Here is a 10,102-nt window from a genome sequence, read left to right as displayed (position 1 = left end):
TGCATCTTGTACAAAATAGATCATAATTATGTCCTAATCATATTATAATCATACCACTATGATGAATATGGGGGTGTAGTGTCAGATAGGTCCTAATTTCAAGGCACAGGAGTTGCGAATGGAACTTCCCCTCTTTGTGGAACAGGAAATAACCCTCCAGCCATGGCTGGGACAACTTCCCAGACTCTCAGTGATGGAGCCTGAATCTACTGACATTTCATTAATTACCACCAACCCCAATCTTTGTGGCAACTGTAAACTTTATCAGTGATGATTTTGTACTCTCTTCTAAGTCATGGATAAGAATGTTAAATAGCACAGGGCCAAGAACCAATCCCTGCAGGAACCTGCTAGAAAGAAATCCACTCGATCATGGTTCCCCATTTACTATCAGAGTTTTTAATCTATTTAATGTATGCCGTGTTTATTTTGTATCATTCTAGTTTTTTTTAGTAAAAATATTGTGCTAATCAAGTCATGTCCCTTACGGAAGTTTAGGTATATTACATCAATACTATTAGCTGCAACCAAACTTTTGATCTCATCCAATAAGGATATCCCGTTAGTTTGATAGGCTCTATTTTCTCTAAACCTTTGTTAATGGGCACTACAATTCTGACCTTCTAACTTTTATTCTTTATGATTGACTTCCCCTTTCTTCCATATATTTTATTTGGAGAGTGCTTGGATTCCTACCAGGGAGCCACTATCAGGGTCCAGAGACAGCCCCATCTCCTATATTAAGCTCTGACTAGTAGCTATATGATAAATGTGAAGACCCTGCTTCTGTCTGTCAGATGGAAGACACAAAGGTTCTCTCTTTCTAACCTCAGATGCCTCCTGGCTGCTGTAAGCAAGGTGGGGTGGGACTCTGTTAACATGTGCCTCCCAGAGCTTCCATTTCCCTGGTGCTGCTGTTCCATGAATAGTGGGGTTGTGAGTGGGTCAGCAGGTACTGAGTATTGGACTCCTGCTCTTTCAGGGGCCGGTGACCTTCGAGGAGGTGTCTGTGTATTTCTCCAGGGAAGAGGGGACTCTGCTGGACCCCACTCAGAGAGCCCTCTACAGAGATGTCATGCAGGGGAACTATGAGACGATGGTTTTGCTGGGTAAGGATTCCTGTCCCTTCTGTTCTTGGAAGGGGAAATGAAGAGTGAAGGTTCATGCCACCCCCACAATGCCATCTGTACCCTGTCCTGTTTCAGCATCACCCCAATAGGCCAGTAACATACATACTACCAGAGATCCTCCTCTGCTGCAGAACACTTTGGGAACAGAGCACAGGAGCAGCATCACACAATGTCAAATATCTCCTCTTTACTCAAGTAAAACTGGGGTTAGGTCCAGCATAATGAACAGAAGCTTCCTATCCCCAGCCTTCTCTCAAACCCTGAGCCTTCTCTACCCAAACCAGAATGTGCTTGGGGTGTAACAAGCAGGCGGCTGGAGTCAGAGCTGCCAGTCCAGGGTTACATATCATACAGACACTCAGAGCGTCCTTGAACGCTGGCTTGGAGTATCCAGACAGGGGAGCTCCAGCAGCAGAACACTGAATCTCACCCAGGATTACAGATGACACAACTCCTCGCTGATCTGGATTGCACCCCAGCATGTGAAAATGGCCTAGGTTGGTAGTGACATTTCTTGAGACATGGAGAGTCTTGCTCCCATATCACCATGTGTAATAAAAATAACAGAAAACGCCAAATATGGAAAACTGATTGTTCAGCTTGCTTTTGACCTGCATCATATTTTGCAATATATTCCAAATAAGGTAATTAACGTGCAACGTATGTGTCATTGTTTGTAGTTTTAAGCTGTAAAAGGCTTGTGTGATTTTTAGCTCGGGAACAGTATTCCAATAGCTGTCACCCCCTGCGTGCTTGTAACCAAGAAAAGAGCCTCAGGCTGAGCTGATTCAAATATTAATCCTGTAGTCGTTTTCCACAACAGCCTCAATAGGTCCCTGTTATGGAATGTAAGGCTACATCTAGACTACCCAAGGTATCGGCCGGTTAAAATTGATTGCTCGGGGATCGATATATCGCGTCTCATCTAGACACCATATATCGATCCCCGAGCGTGCTTATATCGATTCCGGAACAACACCAACCCCAAAGGAGTTGCTGATTTGACAGAGGGAGCTGCGGACATCGATCCCGCGCGGTGTGGATGGGTGAGTAATCCGATCTTAGATATTCAACTTCAGTTACGTTATTCACGTAGCTGAATTTGCGTATCTAAGATCTATTTCCCCCGTAGTGTAGACCAGCCCTAAATGTCTTCACACCTTCCCCCTGCAGGAGAATGGCTGTTTGACCAGCTGTTTGCCTTGCTGTCTCTGAGGAACTGGTCTGTGGGTGTTCCCCAGAACTGTAACTTTTTCAGTAATATCATACTGTAAAATCTCACAATTTTTACATACAGTGTTACTACACATTTTAACAGGAGGATAATATTCATTAGGTTATGCGTTTTCTAATGATACCTCACAAGCCATACTGGGTACAAAATTGATCATAATTTTCTAGAAGAGTGAACACAGGGATACAGATTGAAACAGTGTCTGTGTGTGTGTTCCCAGCAGATATGTGGGTATTTCAATCCCTCCTAAGCACAATGTTTGGCATCTTCAAGGACCTGGGGAACTGGTCCTGGGAATTCACTAGTTTAGCAAGTGTGAGACTGCATGAAATTGTGAGACACTTTGGTATTAATAATAAAATAATATAATCTGATAAAATTGCAATGAATCATGCTAGGTATGCCATGTAAAGTGTCAGTGAAAATGTTATGATTTCCCAAGTATGATAATTTTGTTTCTATGTTTCTATCACCTTTGTATTGTGAGTTACAGATATGTAAGGTATATCTGTATTTCCAGACTTGTGCAGTTTTTCTGGGTGACACCCCCAGACACCCCCAGACATATTGGCATCAACATTGCCTAGCATGTTTGATGGCCCATTGAGGGTCATCAGCTGTACAATGAACCTATGGACCAAGGGGATACACCTATTGAGTCAGCAAGACATGCCGGGGTTTGCCTGTGCAATGAAACCTCCAAAGCTTTTCCATGCCATGTGCTGTGAAGCTTGTGTTTGGGACACAGGAAGTACAAGCCACATGGCAAAGGAAATATAAAGCGCAGCTGCATCATCTCCATCTTGTCTTCAATCCCCCTTCCTACCTCTGGAGCAACTTCTCTACAAACTGAACCCTGGAACAAAGGACTGAGTGACCCATCCAAGCTGTGGATGCGTTCCAGACAGACTTTCAAGCCAGCAACTCACCAATACTGCTAAGAACCTGATATATCCATTTTGGAATGTATCTGACTGCTTTTCCATTTAAATTCTTTCTGTCTTTCTTTCTTTTAAACCTTTAGTTTAGATGCTAAAGAATTGTCTGGAAGGATGGAATTTAACTTCATTCTTTCATTTGTTCTTTCTTCTAAACATTTGTGTTTAACAGCTAAAGGATTGGCTGTCAGCATGGTATTTTGGATGAGATCCAAACCTGGGTAATGTGGCTAACCTTCTACCCACCCACTTCCTGGATCCAATTAGGATCACTCTCCTGCTGCCCTCTGGCCATGCTGTATCACAGTGAGCAGAGTTTTTAAATAACCTCTCACTGTACGGGACCTAGTTGCTGATTAGGAGTCAGAGAACTGTCATGCAATAAAGGGGGCAGTGTGATTTCTTTTTTCAGAGTCTCGTTAACCAGTGTGTGGGATCAGAAGCACAGTTTGTGACTGGTCAGTGAGTTTAACTTCAGTGTTAACCACCCGTTTGGGGAGCATCTGCTCTCCCTTTTTCAGCCTGGTCTGACCTTGGCATTTTCAGTGAGGACTGCCCCAGGCACACTAGGTCACACTAAGCACTGAAGATAAATTAATAGAATGTTTTTGATGATCAAGTTGTATGAAATCAACTGAACTCCTTTGTTTTCTTTCATCTGAGCGGAGTTTCTGGTTTTCCAACGTGATATGATCTCCCAGCTGGAACAAGAGGAAGAGCCATGGGTTCCAGAGCTCCAGGGTTCAGAGGAAAGAGAGATCCTGAGATCTCCCCACAGAGATGAGGAAACATTAAACCAACTCAGAATCTGTAAGTGCCTGAAGGAAACATCTAGGATGCCCTACAAAACTTTTGGGAAGTCTCTCAGTTCATTATTGTCCGTAGCAGGGGTCGCATCCGCAGGGTAAATATAGCTCAAGGCTTCCTATAGATGCTAGCAGCACCGGGCAGTAGCTTTCTCCCTTCCCCCTGTGAAGTTGGATGGGATGTGAAGGCTGAATTGATCCCCTCCTCTCTCCTGTTGGGGGGGAGCTGAGTTCCTGATTTTTATTTGACCTCTCTCCGGCACTTGTTTTGGTTTGGGCTTCCCCTTTCCATCCCTGTTTGAGGTTTCAGTCTCTATCACAGCAGGTGATGCAATGACGTGTGAGGTTCAGCACAGACCAGAAAAAGAGCAGGGAAACCAGCCAGGGGAGAAAATGGTTAAATTTATTTCCTGCCAGGGAACTCAGAAGGGCCTTAAGGAAACCAGAATACAGCAGGAAATCTGCAGGGAAAAGCAAAAAAAATACATGTGCTGAGTGTGGGAAAAACTTCACTTACAGATCAGGCCTTTCTCAACATCAGAGAATCCACACAGGGGAGAGGCCCTGTGAATGCGCTGAGTGCGGGAAAACTTTCAGTCGCAGCTCGCACCTTATTGGGCATCAGAGAATCCACACGCAGGAGGGGTCCTATGAATGCAGTGAGTGGGGGAAAACCTTCAATCGCAGCTCTCACCTTATTCAGCATCAGAGAAACCACACAAGCAAGAAGCCCCGCGAATGCCGTCAGCAGGCCTGCACAACTCGTAAAGTGGTGATGTAGAGAAATCTCTGTATTAACTATCTCTATAAATCTTTATAACATTGCATTGTGTTATTTTGTATTAAGTATCTTTATGACATTGCATCCAGCATGATGTTATTTTGTAATTCATGTGACTTGGCATTGTGCTTCTCTATTTTCATACGACTTTGTATTAGATCCCTATATAGAAAATTGGTAGAAAACTTTGTATCAAATGTTATAGCCCCTAAGGATAGTATAGTTAAAGTAAAAGAAAACATGTGCCTTTTTGCTAGAAGTAGAATAAGATCTTCCCCCGCATTCTGTAATCAATTGCTCTATTGACTGAATGAGGTGTGAATGAGTGAGGCTTGGAAGACACCCACCTCCAGACAGCTACAACAGTTGAAGAGGGAATGGGAGCCAGAGCAAAGGACAATACAACTTGTCAAGTGGGCCCAATAAAGAAGAGCAGACATATTGATGGCCTCAGGGATTAGAAGCAAGGACCTTCTTTAGAAAACACCCTATTTGAGCAGCATTGGGACAACACCCAGAGAAAAGCAGCACAAAGACCAACGGACGCAGACCCAGATTTTGAATCTGGTCTAGATTTGCATAAGAGGGAAGCTGCTATAAATGCGAGGTGTCTTGCAGAAGGACCCCGGATCTCGTCTTGTCACCATCGGACCATCGATTTGGATCGGTAGAAGCCTGGCTCCACCCCTCCCCCATCTAACTCACCTGGCCAGTGCAGTTAAGGGGAGCAACTAGTTGGTAACAACAGCAAGACGGAGTGTGTTTATGTCTGTGTGTGTGCGTGAATGCATGACTGTGATATATATCTCATGTGCATATCATAGAGTATTAATTGATACCTGTATTACTAATAAATGTGGCATTTTGCCTTAATCCCCCTGAAAAGTTCCTGTACAGTACTTTGAGTACAACAGCGAGGGCCACAATACTCCAAAGAAAACAGCTGAGGACCGAAACCCCCCGGCCCTGCGGAAACACCCCCCACTCAGGACCTCCCGGCCTGGCGGAAAGATCCCGCCCAGCCCTGCAGAAACAAACCCTCCTTCCCCCGCGCTGCCCCACCAAAACAGCTGTGGGTCAAAAAGGAAGGTTGGTGGTGGGGAGGTGTTACTTGATGTTAAATCAACCAGGGACTCCCAGCCAAAGAGGTGGCTGGGAGCCCTCAGGGTCAAATTAAAGGGCCTGGGGCTCTGACGACTGGGGGAACCAGGAGCTTTTCAGGGCTGGGGCAGGGATTTTAAGGTCCCAGAGCTCCTGCTGCTGAGGGGAGCCTAAGCCCTTGAAATCCCAGCCTCACTCCATCCGCTGGAGCTGCCGCCGGGATTCAAAGGGCTCTGTGCTGCCTGCATCCACAGGGATCCCTGAGCCCTTTAAATCTCAGCTGCTGCCGGGATTCAAAGGGCTCTGGGCTGCCCGTGGCGGTGGGGAGCCCTGAGACCTTTAAACCTCAGCTGCGGCCGGGAATCTCTGCGAGCAGCCCAGAGCCCTTTGAATCCCGGCCGTGGCTGGCAGGCCGGCTTTAGGAAGTGCGGGGCCCAATTTGAACATTTTTGGCGGGGCCCCGCAGGGATGATTGGGGAAAAAAAAGCCTTTCAGTTCTTAACAACCGGTTCCCTATAAAAAATTCTGCCACAGTGTGTATTTTTTGTACCAGTAGGGTTACCATACGTCCGTATTTTCCTCCCGGATGGCGATTTAAGAACAAAAAAGCCTGACATGTCCGGGAAAGTACAGATGTATGTTAACCCTACCTAAAAGTTCTTTTTTAAAAAGATGGGTCTGAACTAGAAATGAGCTCTGCCACTCCCTTAGGGTGTGCTAGGGTGCACATGTGTGGGTCCCAGCTGCTCCCTGCCCATCTCATTGAAGCAGGTGTGCAGGGTTACTTCCCTCGGAACTGCAGGGCATCAGTGAACATGGGGCTGGCTGGAGGTGGGGGAGGGGGATGATGCGAGAGGTAGGGTCTGGCTGCAGGCTGGGCAAGGGGTGTGGGGCAGGCTGGAGACAGGAGGTTTGGGGTGGGCTGGCTGGCTTCAGGCAGGGCCACAGGGAGGGTGCGGCATGGGTTGGCAGGGCTGTAGACAAAGGAGTGCGGGACTGGCTGGCTTAAGGCAGCGGGGTGCGCAGGGGTTGGCTGGAGACGGGTTGGTGCAGGGCTGAAGGCAAGGCAGGGGGTACGGGGTTGGCTGGAGACAGGGCAGGGGGTGCAGAGTTGGTGAGGGCAGGGCAGGCAGTATGGCAGGGGTTGGCTGGAGACAGGGCAGGGGGTGCAGGGCTGGTGCGGGCAGGGCAGGCAGTGTGGCAGGGGCTGGCTGGAGACAGGGAAGTGGGTGCAGGGCTGTCTGGAGACAGGGAAGGGGGTGCAGGGCTGAAGGCAAGGCAGGGGGTGTGGGGCTGGCTGGAGATGGGCATGCTGCAGGCAGGAACTGGTGCAAGCAGAGCAGGAGGTGCGGGGCTGGTGCAGGCAGGGGGTGCAGCAGGGGCTGACTGGGGACGGGCTGGCTGCAGGCAGGGCAGGGGGTGCAGGTACAGGGGGTACAGCCCATCCTCTATGGTGAGTGCCTCCTCCTCCTCCTCCTCCTCCTCCTCCTCCTCCTCCCTCTCCCACTAGGGTAGCAGCAGCAGCCTGGGGTTTGGGGACTATTTCAAGGGCCCGGGGCACCCCTGCTTCCACTGCCCTAGCTCTGTAAATAGCCGCGGGAACCCTGGGGAAGCGGCGGGGCTCCAGTGGCTATTTAAAGGGCCGGGGAAGTAGAAGCAGTGGGAGTCCTGGACTTTTTAAATAGCCCCCAGAGCCCCGCAGCCATACCCCAGGGCTCCAGCAGCAGGGCTCTAGTGGCAATTTAAAGGGCCTGGAGTTCCAGCCCCTGCTGGGAGCCCCAGGCCTTTTAAATTGCCCCCTGGGGAAACTGGGCCACCCTGGTACAGTGCACTGGCTTTTCCAGGTACTGGGGCTTGGGTGCGGGGTCCTCTTAGGAACGAGGCCGATTCAAGGGAATTGGTTGAATTGGCCTAAAGCCGGCCCTGGTGGCTGGGATTTAAAGAGCTCGGAGCTCCCCTCCCGCCTGCCCAGAGCCCTAAAAATCCTCGCCACGGCTGAGATTTAAAGAGCTCTGGGCTCGCTGCGGCTGCGGGCAGCTCAGAACCTTTTGAATCCCGGCCTCGGCTGAACTTTAAAGGGGTTTGGATTCCCCGCGGCTACGGGCAGCCCAGAGCCCTTTGATTCCCGGCTGCAGGACGCACAGTGAGACTTCACGGGTCGCACGTTGCCCGCAGGCCGTATGTTGTGCAGGCCTGGCATGGAGGGGCAAAATAGGTAAGAAATTTCCGTGGCCTGTCACTAGCAAATAGTAGCCACCATGGATCCTGCCAGAGGTGGCTACATCTTAGCACTGTGGGAAGCAACCCTTCACAGAGACCATTTGTCTTGTGGTTTGGGATACTTCTCAAGACATGCTGCACTCAGAGTGACCCCCTCATCCTGTGCCAGCTGGAGAAAAGAAAAGGGGCCAGCCAACTCTCCCACTACCAGCTGCGAACCACTGATCCCCAAACAGGGGGAGGCCTCTGGCTTTGATGTGTATTAAATATCAGGCTGGTCTCTTTCTTTGGCAAATATCTAACAGAGCTAAAAGAGGGAACAAATGATCCTCAAAGGAGAGGGGAAAGACAATCACTGGGAAATTTAATCCCCTGCAACATCCAGAATGGAGAGCGACTCAGGGCAACAGGTTCCCCCGAAAGAAGAAGTTTTTGGGATTTAGAAACATAAGGAACAGCACAAAACTTGAGAGGATTGTTAATTGACATTTGATAATGACACAGAGGGAAAACCTGAGCTTTCAGATCAGTGTTCAGAAATGAAAGACAAAGGGTGGAAATCAGAGATTTTGGATCCATTTTGCAAATTATAGAGAGGAAAGTGGAAAATCAGAGGGATTTTATATCAGTTGTTGATAGGAGGTAAAATCTGAGTGTTTCACATGAATACTTGATAAATGAATAAAGAGGAAATGAGCAACATTTGCAAACATTTTGTGTTCAATAATCTGAGAAAAGGTGTAAATCTGAGATTTTCTTATTATTTTATAATTAGAGACAGGAAAATCTCAGGGCATATTCAATTAAAAATAGACAGCTAGAGAGAAGTGGGGCAAATGTTTAGGTTATTTTATTTGAATCTTTGAGATTTGCAAAGAAATTGTATCACAGACTGCATATTTGATAACATGAGAGGAAAACACCAAGATCTGAGGGGAGAGAGTCACTTACCTGTCAGGGCCCAGTGCTCCCTCCCCCTCCCCCTCCGGGGTCTCTCACTCACTGGGGGCTCCAGGCGGGGCTGGTGCGGTCAGAGCCTGGGGCTGCCTAGGGGGAAGGTCCCAGCTGGAGAAAGCACCCCCCCGGCCAGGATAGGAATGTGCTACTGGTAGCAGCCTGGAGCTGGACACTCTCTATGGGGGACACTTGCTCCCCCCTCCCCTTCCTGGCCCTTCCCACGCCCTGTTGCCAGCAGAGAGTGGCCCCCCCAGCCCAGCCCAGAGGTGTCCCTGTCTCAGGCCCCCCCCAGCCTCTGCCCATTAACCCTCTGCCAAGTTCAGAAATCACTCGGGGGAACCATTTCCCACCTACACAAGGACAAATCACTGCAAGTGAAAATGGGGGGAAACACCCCAAACCTGAGATCTGAACTGGCCATTGGCAAAGGGGAGAGAAAATGGGGCACAATGGGGGGAGGGGAACAGAGAACTTCTCAGGGGTTTGAGGGAAGGGTGTGTCACCCTGGATGTTGCTTGTTGCTCTCTAGGGAGAAAGAGGGCAGGACAGGAGAGGAGGGGGGTCTCCACGGAGGGGGCAGTGGTAATTCCGAGGGGATCTCAGCCCTCCCTTTTTCACCCCGCTCCTCAGGGGTCACCTGCTCTTCTCCCCTCGCCCCCCGGCCATGTCCCGGCTGCACAGACATTTTCCATCCATCCCTTTCCCAGGTCTCCCCCCTCGGCAGCCCCTGCCCGACCCCACGCAGGTGCTGCTAGGTGTAATGCATGTTCAGTAGGGATTTCTCCCCTACTAATGCTGGGGTGTCCTTCTCCTATAGGTTAGTCTACTAATGATCTCATCTTGGTGCCATGTGTGTCAGTTCATTGCCATGGCACTCGTGTGCTTAGACATGTGAGGACACTCTATAGAAAAGCTCCTTGAGTGAGGTGATCCAC

Source organism: Gopherus flavomarginatus, chromosome 16 (genome assembly GCF_025201925.1).
Source record: "Gopherus flavomarginatus isolate rGopFla2 chromosome 16, rGopFla2.mat.asm, whole genome shotgun sequence".
Lineage (NCBI taxonomy): Eukaryota > Metazoa > Chordata > Testudines > Testudinidae > Gopherus > Gopherus flavomarginatus.
This window is presented reverse-complemented; position numbering follows the sequence as displayed.